The sequence below is a fragment of the Numida meleagris genome, chromosome 1 (genome assembly GCF_002078875.1).
Source record: "Numida meleagris isolate 19003 breed g44 Domestic line chromosome 1, NumMel1.0, whole genome shotgun sequence".
NCBI lineage: Eukaryota > Metazoa > Chordata > Aves > Galliformes > Numididae > Numida > Numida meleagris.
In genome coordinates, this window is record NC_034409.1 from 159452528 (window position 1) to 159469752 (window position 17225).

General features: G+C 34.8%; 1 long non-coding RNA gene across 1 annotated transcript; it reads left to right on the plus strand.

Moving 5' to 3' along the window:
• LOC110396143 lies at positions 363–5132 on the plus strand. The gene is made up of 3 exons (XR_002436807.1): positions 363–920; positions 2388–2474; positions 4946–5132. It is a non-coding gene; the product is annotated as an uncharacterized LOC110396143 (long non-coding RNA).

The window sequence follows — 17225 nt, forward strand, 5'->3', positions numbered from 1 at the left end:
TGTTATCATTAAGCAGACTACTGTCAGACATGGTTAGCAGAAAATGTAGAATCTACCTCCAGTTTCTGTCCCATCCTGAATCTGTATTTATGATAGAAAGACAGAAATCATTGCTGTAAAAAAAAAAACAAACAAAAAAAAAAACAAAACAAAAAAAAAACAAAAAAACACATCCAACATAAGCTCTGACATTTCCCTTGTGACTTGTTTTTAATGCCAAACCCAAGCTGTTTCATGCTTTCTACAAAATCATGCTACCACAATTACCTTGGCAGGGAAACTGGTTACTTTTGGCAACCACTGTTTTGTCTGTGTTCCAAGCTCACTTGACATCATAATGGTTCAGTTTAGGGTCAGCTTTGCTCTACCCATGGCTGGACAGCTTCCATTTGTGTTTGGGGACAGACTGAGTGAGTCTGGAAGAGGCAAAGCACGCAGTTTCTGAGTGGTTTACCATCATAATTTTTTTTCTAATTCAGACAGATTAACTGAATTTTTTTGGGATGCAAAGGATGCAGGAGGGGCTACTCTTTGTTGCAACAAAAAAAAACAGTAGCAGACGGACAGGGAAATCTGGGCTGTGGAACACATCTTTGTGTGCCTGCAACAGCATCATCGGTCATCAAAGTCTCTCAGGTTTCTGTCTGCACTGTTTCTTTACACATTCTGCATGGTCCCACTTTTCACACTTGCAGATACCCTACACTGCAATACATAAATTCCACTTTTGAGTATTTTCAAGCTACAGTAAAGGAAGGATCAGTCTCCACAACCTTCCTTGAACAGAGTTCAAAACCCAGAACAAAAACAAACATCTTTTCTTTGTATCAAAATGTACTGTGCAGTACTCAAGCTATGCTAAATAAATCTAAGTGCTTCTATCTTCCAGCATAGCCTCCCATTGCAGACTTTATCCAAAGGTAAGTAGAATGCATCAAACCTCCCTTCTCGTAGGAGGACCTGGGCAGTCACCAACATACACAGGCCGGAAAGAAAGCTGCAACAACCTAAAAATATTCTGGACCTGCAAATTAACCAAGTGCTCACAGCACTGAATGGCAATAATTCTGGGTGGCCTCAGAGAACAACTAAGTGAAGTCACAAACTCATGTTCTTGCTGAAGTGCTTATAAATTATTCTTGCCAGTAGTTTCTAACCAGGACCAGGTTTCATTAGCTAGCTTTTGCCTGCTCCTGGCAGGCTAGCTGGATTAACATGTGCAGCATTTACTTTTATGCTTATGAGTTTAATGGAATAGTGTCTCCTGCGTGAATAAGAATTAATGTATGCCCTAGGACTCAACAACTGAAGATAATTTTGTCACTATAGATGCATCTGTTTTACACTTTAATTACATAACTCTCCATAATGTATTTTTCCCATTATAAACATTTGAAAGAACATTAACTTTTACAAGTCCTCCCAATACATTCAAGTATTTGGCACACCCTATCCATTGTGAATTTTTTCTCATAAAGTCATTTGATTGCAACAAAGTGTTTGACTGATTATGGAGTAAAGGGCAAACCAGATGAGCATTTTGCTTTCAGCCAAATACTAAGACAAATTAGACACTTTTATTATTATTATTATTTTGGCTTTTGATTTTAGCTTTGTCACCACATAAACCTGCAGAAGTCCCAAGTATCATTCAAGCTCATGCAGATCTCAGAGCACAGATCCTTCCCTGAACAATCTATTTTATCCCTGCTTATCTACTTATCAAATCAGCCAAAGAAATAATTATCATAAAAGATCTTTGAAGGTGCATTAGTAACCTTCCAAAAATCTTTGCCAAATTGAAAGATTTTTGCACACCAAACACTTATTCTACCTTTTGTTATATATGATATGTAAATAATTACAGTACTGTGCTTGACTTTTCATTCCTTATAACAGGATATATTAAAAGATACTGTATTTTTAGAATCTTTGAGGTTTTTTGTACTTAAAAAAATGTTATTTCAAGCAAATGAAGCTGTTTTTTTAAGAGTCTATTGATTTTTTTTGTTAAAATTCCCATACCTTGAAATGAAAATTTCATATAGAATAAATTCAAAAGCTCTTAATAGTGCTATTATGCCCATTCTTTGAGATAAGACCACTCCTTTCTGAAAACATGTCAATAGCAATTGGTTACCAAAATATCTTCAGTGTTTCTGATAAAAATTCCTATATATGACTTAGCCCTATTTCCCAATCTGAACACAGGTTGAGAGGATCTTTCCTTATTTTCCCCTCACTGCTTTTTATCCTTTGTCAGACAACACCCCTTATACCTCCTCCCAGAAAATGCAGGGTCAAGCTAAATAAAGGCTAGAAAGTAAATTGTGCATTCTCACTCCCCGTTTAACTTGATTAATTCACTGCCACTGCTTATTTTGCAGATTTCTGAGTGAAATCCTGGGCTCAAAAAAGAAAAAAGTTAAATGAGCTTGAACAAAAGACAGCTAAGCTTTTCTTGTCACTGACTGGTAAGTAACTTACATGACAGTAACCTTCTGAAACTATTCACTTAAAACAGAAAATGAGATGAGGTATAGTTATAACCAGACTTGTAGATCTGTGACACTACTGAACAAAATAACTTTCATAAGAAGCCAGATTGTTTATTTTAATAAAGAAGTTTCACACAAAATTCTGTGAATAACCAAAGATAGCATAAACTTTTTGCATTTTCCGAGTCAGAGCAGTGATAGTCCCACTGCAAACATTTTCAGGAGGAAACTTCAGGCCTCATTTATTATATTTTATCTAAGATAATAACAACAACTAAAAACAAAAACAAAAACATACAAACAAAAAAAAAAACCCACTGTCTTTAAGAGTATTAATACATAAATAATTAATACACAAATTTGCTGAATGTTATGTAAATAAAATTTAGGAGTAGATCCATGAAGATTTTTTAGAATGACAAACCTGAGTATTTCCACATATATATTTAAGCATTTAGCTCCTTAAATGAAACTTACAGTACTCTTAGGTGCCTCTGTTCCATATCTAACAGGAAAATAGAAGGAAAAATAGTGAGATTCACAGCTATCACCGCAGTGAGCAGTAGGACTTCTAAACCAAACTACAGAAAAAAATGAATATATGGATGTTTACGAGGGTAGATAGTGATAGAACAAAGCAGAATGGTTTTAAACTGAAAGAAGGGAGATTTAGATTAAATGTCAGGGAAGTTTTTCACTGAGGTGTTGAAACACGTTGCCCAGAGAGGCTGTGGATGGCCCTTTCCTGGAGGTGTTTAGGCCAGGTTAGATGGCGCCCTGGGCAATCTGATCTAGTACTTGATTTAGTGGTTGGCAACCCTGCCTGTGGCACAGGGCTTGGAACTTGATGATCCTTCAAGTCCTTCCAACCCAAGTTGTTCTACGATTTCTATTATTTTCTTGAAGAATGTAGAAAGTTCTTTTTGCAGTTTTTCAGATAGCACCTGTTTGCCCTGAATAAGTTAGTAGTCAAGGAACTTGATTGTCTTCCTCAATTTCCTTACAGTGTCACTTACCTTAAACAGAAAGGACACAAAACAGCTTCTGGCTACAATCCTCATTAGCTAGAATCTCCATCTTCTGTGAAAACTAAGTATTTATTTCTATTCCTTATTTCTTATCTTGTAGGCAATTTCCCTGTAGTTTGACCCTTCCTTGTATACTGTGACTTCTTAATGTTTCTAAGAGGATGTAGTGATGAACTTTGAAGTATTTTTGAACTACAGATTGGAACACAGAGGGCTAGGAAGAAAATGGGGAAATATGAAGTGTTGGTATACTCTGGAATACGTCTGCTGAGGAGATAAGAGCATGCTTCTAGCATGATACTCTTTTTCTACTTGTAACTGGTGCTTCTTCGCACAGAACTTAATGTGTATATCAGACACAATCAGGCCTTCTCAGGAAAAGGATATTGTTAGGAAATATATCTGAGCAATATAGTTCAACAACTTGGAAAGTGCCTGAGAGGGCAGAGATCTGACCTGCCTACAAGACTGAGCTGATTTGAAATTAAGGGTTGAGATCTCTGTGCTGAAGTTCTTTCAACCAGAGAAACCTCTGAAATTGCTTGGGCTTGAAAGGATGATTTGAGAGGAGAGAAGAAAATGGTGATCAAGATTAGATTTACTTTCAATACTTACTTTTCAGCTATTTTATGCAGGAATTTTGGATTCCTTTATTTAGAGTTACAGTGCTTTCTGTGTGTGTGAGTGGATGCGTGTGTGCATATAGTGTACTAATAAGACTTTAGTTCAGAGACTGTAACTGTTAATATCTTTTGGAGAATTTCAAGAAAGAGAGTAAAGTACATGTTCTGCTTCAAGATCCTGGGAGATTCAAGGCTCTGTCAGAACTGTGAAGTTCTAAATTAATGATTTCTACAAGTCCCGAAAAAAAATAATTTTCAGTGACAATCTTGAATGAGATATTTGCAGTTACAGTAGTCATGCACTTGGCAATCATCTCCTGAAACTCTGCTTTTATTTCTCTGACAGAAGGTGTAAGAATTACATTGTTAATTAATTGATGCCTTCTAATTTTGCTGTATCTTATTAGAAAAGGCAGAGAAACAAGTGTTAACTACTTACTTGAATTTCACCATAGGAATATATGTAAGGTAATTGATGCTCCTTGATCATAACTCAGCTTGATCCTTAGTTGTTTGTGATCAAATTTGTTTTCATAATTGAACTTTTACTCCTTATAAAACTGTTTCAATGAATTATATTGAACACTTGAAATGTTGCCTGTGAATGCTGCAGATGACCTAACTCAAATTAGACAGACCTAAAGTCTGAATTGATTTACTTTATGTATCACTCAGAATAAATATTCTTCTGCATACTCAAGTTTCCAAGTTGAAAGTTATTTTCTTTCTTTTTGTGTTTATTTGCTTGTTTCCTTCCTAGTGTAGAAATGTCTTCTTTGCACTTTTTCTTTTTCAGGTCCCTTGCCTTCTATTGACTTCAGTTTTTACAAGCCAACTGCTGTTGTGACAACTAACTTGACTATGATGACTACCTAGAAAAACCAGCAGTTGCAACAAAGCCTGCACACATTCTCATAATTGTTCCAAGCAAGAAATATACACAATTTTTTTCAGTTCAGAGAGTTCCATAATAGCATTTTGTAATTAAGAACCCAGAATTATGATTAGTTTCCCAATTATTTCCAGGACAATTAACTCTGTTTTAAATCAGAGTACTATAGAATATTATAATAGCAATGGTTTCAATATTGCTTATCTACAATTACTTTTATGAGTGTACCGGTGTAATTCACTCTAATTACAGAGTGAATAAACAATTATCTGAAAGTAAAATAGCTCAAGTTTTTGTACCTCAGTGAGTTTGGAAAATGTACCTAAAAATAATGTTATCATAATAATATCAAAGATATCTAAATGTTCAAATTTTAGGCCCTAATCCAACAAAGTATTAATGTATGACTGAATCATTTAGATATGACTTGATTTTAATGGAACTACTCGTACTTTAAGATTCAGTACGGTACAGGACTGGGACCTGCTAGGGAAATCATCGATTTTCAGTCAGCATCTCATTATAACAGATAGTTTGGAAGCAACTATCTAACATTAATTGGAAAGAAATGGGCACTCTTAGTGTGGTTTCCTAGAACAGCCTGTTTCTATCCACAGAAAATATAGGGTGTCTAGGATGATCAAAATATTAAATAAAATGGAGGAACATGCGTCATTCAACAATTTGAAAACTCATAAGTGTACTTAAGATGAATTCTCTAAGTTACGTCCAACTTTTCTGGGAAGCCATGCAATGTTCTCCACACTGGAAAGCTAGTAGTTTTTCTTCTATCCTCTGTACTTTTCTGGGAAAGTCAGAAACAGGGAATCGTAGGGAAGATTTTCAGCAGTTAACCTGACACAGAAGTTGAGATGATATCAACAAATGTGAATCAGTGAAGAAAAATAAAGGTGACTTTACAGGCTAGGATAAATATAGGAGATTAAATTAGAAAAGTGTTTTACTGATGTTAAAATAAATAATATCAATATAAAATTCCAGCACATTAAAACAAATCTTATTTTTAAGGAACAAAAACTTAATAAGAATTATGAGCTTAGACATTTTTGAGCCCATGAAATGAATATGAAATGGCGAGAATAGTTCCCTCACTTGCTCTGAGAATAAAGGAAATAATTGCTGATACAAATCCTAAATCAGAAATAGAAGAAAATATCCCATTAAACCAGCTTCAGAAACACCAAGAAAGAGAACAGAATCCATCAATGGGAATGGTTATTTGTAGTTTTTAAAAATATATAAACTCATGTTCCATAAGTCTCATAAATTCGTTAGAGTCAAGACAAAGCCCAATTTCATTCAGCAATGAGGAAAATTAATCAAGAATGCACTGAGTTTATAACTCATTTCTTTAGAGAGCATACCGTACATTATTGAATAAAGCTTTGTTTTCTTAAAGACAAGATATCTGAGATTTATCAGAAGTAATGGATTAAAAGAACGTGAATACCAACAAGAAGATAAAGGCCTATGTATACTGATGGAAAACACTCCAAACAAAGCTGTTTTTAGCACTTAAAAACATTCTCAAAATCATTCTTACACAATTGTTAAAGACTTAAGAGTTGCAAAAACTCTTTGTTCTTTATGGTAAACTTTTATTTAAATTTTTAGTAGATTTATACATATTTCAAGCAAATAGAACTTCATTTACTTTTCTTTGAGAGAAAATGGGATGTTCATATACAATTAACAACCTATACTTTAGAATCTACAACCTTTTTTGTTTTCTCTGAATTTTTATTGGGAATGGAAATTGTTTAATAATGAAAGCAGTGACAATAAAAATAGCCTTACTTGCAACATGAGTAATAATAATAAGACCTATAAGGGAACATTTGATGAATCTAAACAAACAATATGTTATAGTTCCATGACCACACATGAAATAAATAGATTGCCATTTATTATAGGACTTGCTCCCATTTGAATCTTTCTATAACTAGATCTGTGCTTATATAGATATATTACAGATATTAAAAGGGATATTCTCAGGTTTTCAGAGTGGATGGTATACCTGTGCAAAGGAACAACCAGAAAAACTACAGATATTTGCTATAGGCTCTTGCAACTAGAATATAAAAGACAGAATATAAGGGACCACATAGAAGAACTTACTCTGATTCCAGAAATGCAAACCCAAAACATTAATGGCTGAGCAGCTTGTGAGTTTTGTGTTTAGTAATTTATAAACATATTATCCATTTGGACACTAATGACAAGTGGTGACCCTCAGAGGTATGCATTGAGACTGTTACTGTTTAGTATCTCCACTGATTACCTGGACGGTGGGACTAAATACATCCTCAGGAACTTTGTAGATGACTCCAAGTTGAGTGGTGCAATTGACAAATGGAAGGTAAGGAATGCCATCCTGAAGTACCTGGGCAGGCTTGAGAAGAGAGCCCATGAGAGACTTATGAAATTTAACAAGGCCAAGTGCCAGGTTCTGCACCTGAGTCAGAGTAATCTCAAATAGCAGTACAGGCTGGGTGATGAATGACTAGAGAGCTGCCCTGCGGAGAAAGACTTGGGGGTGTTGGGGGATGAAAAACTAAATATGAGCCAGCAATGTGCACGTGAAATGGAGAAAGCCAACAGTATCCTGGGCTGCATCAAAAGAAGCATGGCCAGCGGGGCGGCCATGCTTCTTTTGATGATCTGCCCAACTCTCACGAGAACCTATCTGGAATATTGCATCTAGATTTGGGGCCTTTGATACATGAAAGGCATAGAATTATTAGAGCAAGTCCAGAGGAGAGTCATGAACATGACCGCAGGGCTAGAGTGCCTCTCCTCTGAAGACAGGCTGAGAGAGTTGAGATTGTTCAACCTGGAGATTAGAAGGTTTGGGGGAGAAGTTATAGGAACCTTCCAGTACCTAAAGGGGGATTACAAGAAAATTGGAGAGGGACTTTATCAGGAGTGTAGTGATAGGGCAAGGGTTAATGGTTTTAAAATTTAAAAAAGGAAGATTTAAATTAGATATTAGGAATCAATTCTTTATTATGAGGGTGGTGAGACCTGGGAACGGGTTTCCTGGGGAAGCTGTGGATGACCCACCTGGAGGTATTCAAGACCACGCTGAATGAGACTTTAAACAACCTGATCTACTGAAAGAGGTCCCTAAGAAAGATCTCTTCCAACCCAAACCATTCTAAGATTCCATTATAATAGCTGAGAATTCAGGTACAGGAACAAATACACTATTTCATACAGATGAATACTGTACTACATACAGTTACTTAATGGAGACAAATGCATTTGAGTGCATTAAAAAAAGAATGGCCAGCTGGTCGGGGAAGGTGATCTTCCCTCTCTTCTCCACCTTGGTGAGGCACGTTTAGACTACTGTGTCCAGTTCAGGGACCCCAGTTCAAAAAAGACAGGGATCTCCTAGAAGGAGTCCAGTGGAGGGCCACAAAGATGATAAAGGTCTTGGAGCATCTCGCATATGAGGAAGGGCTGAGTAACCTGGGTCTATTCAGCCTGAGAAAAAGAAGACTGAGAAGGGACCTGATAAATGTTTATAAATATCTATAGGGGGGTGGGAGGCAAATGGATGAGGCCAGGCTCTTCTCGGTGTTGCACAGTGAAAGGACAAGGAGTAATGGCCTAAAACTTGCACATAGGAAGTGCCGTACTAATGTGCAGAAGAACTTCTTTATAGTAAGTATGATGGAGCACTGGAACAGGTTGCCCAGAGATGTTGTGGGTCTCCTTCTATGGAGATATTCAAGATCCATCTGGACATCAACCTGTGTGACCCACTGTAGAATACCTGCTTTAGCAGGGGGGTTGGACTTGATGATCTCTTGAGGTCCCTTCCAATCCCTGCGATTCTGTGATTGTGTGATGCTGTGATATTCTAAATATTTACCCAAGGCTAAAACTGTAGCCTTGGGATTCGTTGCGCTGGGTGATCTATGTGTGTCCTCCTAGGCAAGAAGTGAAGATTTGTGGTTTTGTCAGTATGCTCATGAAAAACTGTGGCACTTACTGCTAGCCAGAGTCTCTTTGCTAAAAGTATTTTGTAGTAGTAATCAGCTATTAATAAAATCAACCTCAAAATGCCTTCCCAGCTATATTGTAACTTTCTTTCTTATGACTGAAAGCAATTCTGAATCTTTTTTTTCTGAAACTCTGTATGACTGGGAAATAAATGAAGCAAATTAATGCTAAGACAAATTGCACTGGCGCTAAAACAACATTGTTGAACATATGAACCTCTAAATGTTGACTAAAATCTATACAATGGACTGATTTATTCTGAGAGAAATCTGTCTCTAGCTATCATGGTGATCAGCATTCAATCTATTGCTTGTATATAAGAAAATGACTGCTCTCTAACAGAAGCCAGGGAGAGCAATGACAGTAGCAAGTTCCTGTGTTTTGGACTGTGCAATGGTTTTCCGAGTTCTTTTGCTTTCCTCTGCTTCAGAGAAGACAATAGCTGTTACAATCCCAGGGACAAAGGAAGAAGATATCTGGGGAAAGAAAGGTGTGCAATTTAGAAAACAATATTGCAAAAAAGAGCCCTGATTTTTCTCCTTTCTTTTCTCCTTCAACTCCCAGAGTACTCTCTTATTTTTCACCTCTTGGGTGAGCTTCGTTTTGTAAGTGTTATATAGGACCTTGGGCTGTGAGGTTGTTTTCATCCTCTCCTCTGAGAGGAGTATCTCAATTGAAACATAAATGATAATTCACATAATTTCAGGCACTATTGTAATTTAGAAAAAGTAACCTGATTCTATTTTGGATGTAAATAACAAAATGAGAGAAAAGTCAATCATGTTTTGAATAACTCTTCCTTTATGAAGGATCTAAAAAAAAAAGAAAAGAAGAAAAAGAAGATTAAAAAAAGAAAAAGAAGAAAATTAGATATTTGCATTATAAAATTCTAACAGTTTTGTTGATCAAAGTTCAGATTGGCAGATGCTTCTCTTCAGTGATTCATACCCATAGCCATACATTAAAATTCATAAACAAATAAACAGAAAAAAACATCTGGATGCAAAATAAGATGTATAAACAAATAAGAAAAATAGACCAGATGTCTCAAATTTTGTTAGAAAGAAGAGTTAATATTGACATATCACTCCACATTCTAGAAAAAATACCCACAAAAGGAAGTGTAAGAAACAAAGAAGAAAAAGAGGATGAAAAAAAAAAGATTTTTACACTGTCTTAGGACTAGTGAAAATGATTTGAGTAAATGGAAGTATCTGGCTAGACAGAGCAAGGAATAAATTAATAAAAAATTGAGAAAACAAAGAGATTATTTTATTTGTTGTGAAGATATTCCATTTCCTCCTAGGATGTAATCTCAAATAGCCATTTTTTGTATGGTATTAACTCTCTGGAAATAGTTACTCTTACAATACAATGGATAAGTTAGAAGAACTGAGAGGCTCCTGATTCCTAAGGTGGCTTCCAGCCATGTTGAAGTAGCTACCCCACTTCTTCTATTGATATCCCAGATTTTTTGGATAAAAACTTTTAGTACAGTAGAATCTTAAACAAACAAGTTTAATTTTCATAACCATGACTTCAGACTGAACCTAGCTGACTGTGAAATTCACAGATCACACTCACAGAATCTGGTTGTTCTTTCAAAACTTAGTCAGAATCTACAGTGTACGTACATTAGTCAGTGCCTTTTGTTGCATGTTCCTTTTCTTGGGTAACTAAAACTCCAATTCAATTGGCAAGATTTTTGAAGATTTATTCCAATAAATAATATCTTTACAAATAATTGCAGCAGTTAAATCAGCAATCAGCTGAGCGCCACACACCCAGTTACTCTTTCCTCCTCAGTGGGATGGGGTCAAGAATCAGAAACAAAAAGATAAAACTTGTGGGTTGGGATAAAGCTAGCTTACTTGGGCATTCTTCCTATTATTAGTAATAAAAATAAAATAATAATAATAAATATACAAAACAAATAATGCACAAGGCCATTACTTACCTCCCATTAACCAAGGTCCAGACAGTCCCTGAGAACCATCAGCCCCTGCTCCTGATCAAGTCTTCACATTTTTATTGTTGAGCATATCACCTTATGATGTAGAGTATCATTTTGGCCAGTTTGTGTCAGATGTCCTGGCTGTGTCTTCTCCCAGCTTCTTGTGCACCCCCAGCCTCCTCACTGTCAGAAAAGCATGAGAATCTGAAAAGACTTTGACTTAGTGTGAATGTCACTCATCAATAACTTAAACATCAGAATGTTATTAATATCGTTCACATTTTAAATCCAAAACACATCACCAGGCCAGCTACTATGGAGAAAATTAACTCTATCACAGTCTAAACCATAATATAGGTGTACAGATAAAACATTTCTGTGTAGTTCATCATTGGCCACTCGATTTGAAATGTTATTGTACTTTGAATTATTTATTTAAAAAATGAAAAATACTCAAGTTTATCACTCTTCAATAGAGGAAGAAATCAAGTCCGACATCATAGATGCCAAGGGCAAAATTTCCCTCTAAGTTTGTTAGATTTCATTTCACATATTTCTGTCACTTTAAAAAAAAAAAAAAAATAGATTCTTTAGGGAAACAAAATGGACACAAGGTGGAGACAAAACCCTTGAAATAAATTATTTATTTATTTACTTACTAACATTGCTATTGAACAAGGCAAGTAGGAATAAATCACAAATACAGCATTTGAAGCAAGTGGTTAAAGTAATTCGAACTGAAACCCAACTATTAAACTTGAAGCACTTTAATCATGGAAAGGTTAATCATATTTTTAGATCACATTTTGTTTTTAATGGCACATCCAAAGATTATATGATTCTTTTCCTTTAAAATTCATAGATAAATCAAAACACAAATTCCCGATGAATTTTTTTAAAAGAAAAAAGAAAAGCAAATAAAAAATAATAAATGATATCCTAATAGATATTATGACATATCTTCTTCTTTATTCTTATTTCACAATATTTTTTTCCTGTTTGAAATTCTGGTTTATTTTAGGGCAACATTAATTATGGTATATGGAAGAAAAGTGAGATATAATAGACTGCATGAATATGTAATTTGCTGTTGCTGATGTTAAGATGCTTTGGAATTCCAAGAGGAAAGCAAGATGGAAATTAAAGCGCCTGTCATTTTAATGTGGAATGACTAATTTTTAATTTTTTCAACAGAATTGATAAAGATTGTCCTTATTGCATGGTGAAAGTACAAACTTCTTTGTGGTTGCAGCTACATGGCTCATATCAAACTGTATTTCATGTCCCCTGAAATTTGAGAATATTCCTTCTTTTCCAGATTGTACACTTGAGGGATCAGATGACTGGTTACATTTCACAACAATCGACACCACCTAGTTCCATCTACATATACACAACTTCATAAAACAAGTGAAAGATTTTGGAAATTAGGGTCATACTTCTACTCACATTAATGTTTCCAGAAATTAATTGATAAAAAGGAATAAGCCTTCAATTTATCCATGCTGAAACTGAAATTGATTAAATACAAATCTGATTTGTCTTTATCTTTGCTTTAGTTTTGTAATAAAAACATTCATACCTGAATGGGCTTGAGAAGTCAGCAATGAGAACCTCATGAAGTTCAACAAGGCTAAGTTCCAGGACATGCACAGGAGCCAGGGCACTTCCAAACACCAGTACATACTGGATGATGAATTGATAGAGGGCAGCCCTTCAGAAAAGGTCTAAGATAAACAATTAAATATGAGCTGCCAGTGTGTACTTGCAATCCAGAAAACCAACTGTATTCTGGGCTGCATCAAAGGAAACAAGGCCATCAGGACAAGGTAAGAGATTTGCCCTCCCTACTCCCCTCTCATGAGACCCCACCTGAAGTACTGCATTCTGTGTTCAGCTCTGGGGCTCCCAACATAAGAAGTACATGGACCAGTTAGAGGAAGTCCAAAGGAAGGCCACAAGGATGATCACAGGGCTGGAGCTCCTCTCCTCCTAGGACAGATTGAGAGAGTTGGGATTGTTCAGCCTGGAAAAGAAAAGGCTCCATAGTCACCTTGAAGCAGCCTTCCAGTACTTAAGGGGAGCCTACAGGAAAGACAAGGATGGACACCTTATCAGGGAGTGTACTGACAGAGAAAGAGGTAATTATTAGAAAGAGGATAGATTTACACTCAGTATAAGGAAGACAAGGGATAGTGAGACATTGGAACAGGTTACCCAAAATTGTGGTTGTCACCATCCTGGAAGCATTCAAGGCCAGGCTGGATGGGACTTTGAGCAACCTGGTCTAATGGGGGATGTCCGCAGCCATGGCAAAGGAGTGGAACTAGAGGATCTTTAAAATCCCTTCTAACCCTAACAATTTTAGGATTCTATCATTATACCAAAAAGAACCTACTGAGGTTCCTACTGTGGACCTAGTGCTCCAAATAACAGTTTGCAATTTGAGTCTCACCATGCTTATGCTGAAAAGAGAGGGAGAAAAATCTGGAAACACTTAATAGCAAACTCCCTTAGTCAATGGCAACAGCATTCTCTCTAATATCAGTAGTCACAATAAAGAGAAGATATAAATGTCTCATATTAGAAATGCTGTCTTGAAATTAAGTGCATGCTTAACTGCACCGAAATATTGACACTCATATAAATTCAGTATAAAATCATGTGTGAAAAACAGATTTCCTCTGATTTAAAAAAATAAATCAATTAACAAAATTAAATGCAAAGTATCTCCACAGCAAAAAATTGTGATAGAATAGGGACTGCTTCCTTCCCCATTACATGCTAACACAGTGATGAATGAAGGTGTCTATCTTATCTCTCAGTTACTGAAGAAAAATCATTTATAAGCAACAAGCATCTTCCATTAGGGAAAAAAAATAATGGAAGGAGCAAGCATTTTCAAAATCACTTCAAAAAACACTTCTCATGAGCTACTACTTCTCAGTTTTTCCATCAGCATTCACATTTCTCTACTATCAGCTTTATGAATTAAAAACAAATATACAAATAAATAAATAGTACAAATAAATCTTCAGGAGGTTTTTTTTTTTTTTTTTTTAATATCACTATACTCAATTAAGAGTCCATACAGCAAAAGTTTTTTTTTTTTTTTTTTTTAATATCACTATACTCAATTAAGAGTCCATACAGCAAAAGTAAAAATGATGGAGAATACTGGAAATGTACATTTTTCCCCTACTTTTTCTGCTCTGTATCTTTTTAATATTTATCTCTTAAAAATGGAACTCGCTGATACAACTTATGTTTAGAGATGGGTAGTATTTCTAAGCATAAAAAAGAATATGCTGAAATATAACCAGCTTAAACATCCTGAACTGGAACACTGAATTTCAGGACTGCAAACAGACAGCTGTTTTCAAAGGTCCTCTGTTTACTGAGAGAAAAACATGAAAGCTGAATAGATGGAGAAAGGAAAACATACACAAAATACTGTGGCAAATTGTTGCAGTGAAAAATAAATATGACTTCTCAGCCACATTCAAAGTCAAACCAACACAAAATTCTGAAAGGAATCACACAAGCCAAGAGCTGTAATAAGCATAGGAGCATAAAGTAGTTTAAGTATTGTAGTCAAGTGGTACCATTACTTCTAGTCTCTACTTCATGTCTGTAAGTGAAGGAAAGGACAATATTTTACTATAAATTAACTTAATTATGCTGTGCTTTACAAAATAAAAAGAAATCAATACAAACAATAAATCACCTACTGTCAACTTAATAGAACTACTTAACACAGCATAAGCATTTGAAATCCAGATTTCATAGTTTGCACCGAAGTAAGAAAGCTAGAAATTTATAGATGAAGTCTAGATTTGCTTTTTTTCCATACCAGGCCAACTGTTTTTGTACAAATGTGGATTAATTCTCTTTATGACCACTTTTGATCACTCATAATATTGAGTGAGTCCCTAAATGTGAAACTTCTATCAAAAAAAGCTTTAGAATTACTAAGGATACATTGTGTTAAGGTCCTGGTTGAACTCTTAAGTATTTTGGACATTTAGAAAAATTTTGTGTCCACCTTACTTCCACCTTACTCAATGTTCACTCTCTTGATTTTTGTACCATTTATAACCAGCAGTAGGAAATCCCTCTTTTTTTTTTTTTTTTTTTTTTTTTTTTTTTAAGGCAGTTGTTACTTATCTAAAGTTCTCAGCAAACAAGTGGTCCTCAGGTTGATGCTGTTATGAAAAGTAGGTTTTTGGATTTACCTGTAGTTTCTAGTACTGGAGGGAAAGCAGTTAAGGTTCATACTGAAGGTAAGAACATATATTTTGTACTGAAAGACAATTGAGAGTAAAAAAATATGCTTTCTTTTTGATATTTATTTTTGTTATTTTTATAAAGTAGCATTTGAAATATTTAAATCAAAATATTTCATTGCAAGAACATCAAATTGAACATTTAAAAACTGGATTTAATATGAATAAAATATATTTAAATGTGATATATTTCAGCTAAGAATAGAAAATGCTAATCTGGAAAATGATAAAATGTTATTTTTTGTTTTGAAATAGTTTCTTAAATATTTCAGCCAACTCAAAGATATGTTATTTTTGTAAATAATTTATGAGGCTTTCTGTCACAAATTTGTCCAGTTCTGAGTTCTGGCTTAACAGTTCAAAGCTAATTTGTTTTTTTTTGTTGTTTTTTTGTTTTTTTTTTGTTTTTTTTCTGTTTGTTTAGGTTTTTTTATTTTGTTTTACTGGCTTTTCTAATACATGAAAAATGCTTTTCCTGTAAGGAAATATGGATTTGAATTTGTTCTCTCAATAATTTTGCTGGTTAAGTAAGAATGCAACACTCTCTTCATTGACCACAGTTGAAGTCATGCCTCTTTATCAGCCCTCAAGACTCTACCAATAGAAGTGTCTCAGAAATACTGTTTGTAAAATATTCAAAAATTTATCAGGTTTATAGGTCCAGAAGCAAAATCACAGATGAATATGGATAGAAAATTTTATTCCACAGGGATCTGAAATGTTTGAAACATTTTGTGCAGTAAATGAGTTTTGGCTTAAGAATCTTGCTTGATGAGGCAGACATAACCCTGACAGATATGGAAGTAGGAAACAGACAATGAAAATACTTCAGGATTTGTGACTCTCAAAGATGCACTTGAAAAGTCCTCATCAGTACTGCTGCTCCTTTTTGCCCCTGGAGATCTTCAGTTGCATTATGCCTTGTTGAATTGCCCAGCTATTTCTTCTGACACTGAGAAAGAGATGAAAAAGAAAAAAGGAAAAAGGAAGAAGCAAAAAAGAGAAACAGATTGACATAAGGACAAATAAAAGAAATGGATTTCTATTCTAGAGCTCTAAAATTCTTCCTGTCTTGTAAAGCATTTCCTACTGCACAAGAGAAATTACAGTGAATAATCTTCAGCTCCTATTATACAAAATGTTCCCTCTACAGAGAAAGACAGAAAATGAAAACTCTGCAATCTGTATGCACAAATGCATTCATAGCTGTAAAAATACAGGTAGAAACTTCACTAACTTGAATCCTGACCAAATAGTCTTTGGATTTAAACTTATATTTATTTGAAACAATATTCATGTCAGTAGAGCCAATGGCCTGTGAGAACTGAACCATTTTAAGTACTAATATTAAACAAGCTAGGGAAAATATATCAGACATATTTTCTCAATAGAAATCTAGCAGCAATGAATTTACATGTTTGCTGCCTGTTTGCTCCCCATTTAGCTGGGTAAAAGATGTTTCTATTAATATTCTAAGTTCTTGATCTCCTTAAGTTTTCTGGCAAGGAATTACAAACGTTGTTAGTGCATTACAATGAACATATCTTTCCGTCATTTCCACTTTAAAATTTGGTATTTTTTCTGTTAAAATTCTGTTGTTGTATTTCATAAATAAATAAATAAATAAATAAATAAATAAATAAATAAATAAATAAATAAATCCTTGCGTTTGTTATCTCTGTTCAGTCACTCAGTATTAATTATTTGGTCATTGTTTATGTTGTTTTTGTTTTACCTTTTAAAGGTTTTTTTTCTAGAAGGAGCAGAATTCCAGAACAAATTACTACTACTGCTAATCATACAGCATACAGGTGAAGAATGGTCTTCTGAAGCACACAGTTTCAGAAAAAAATGTGTGGGATTCCTCTGCTTTTACCATAGATATTTGAAAGTTAGAACTTTTTATCCTTCC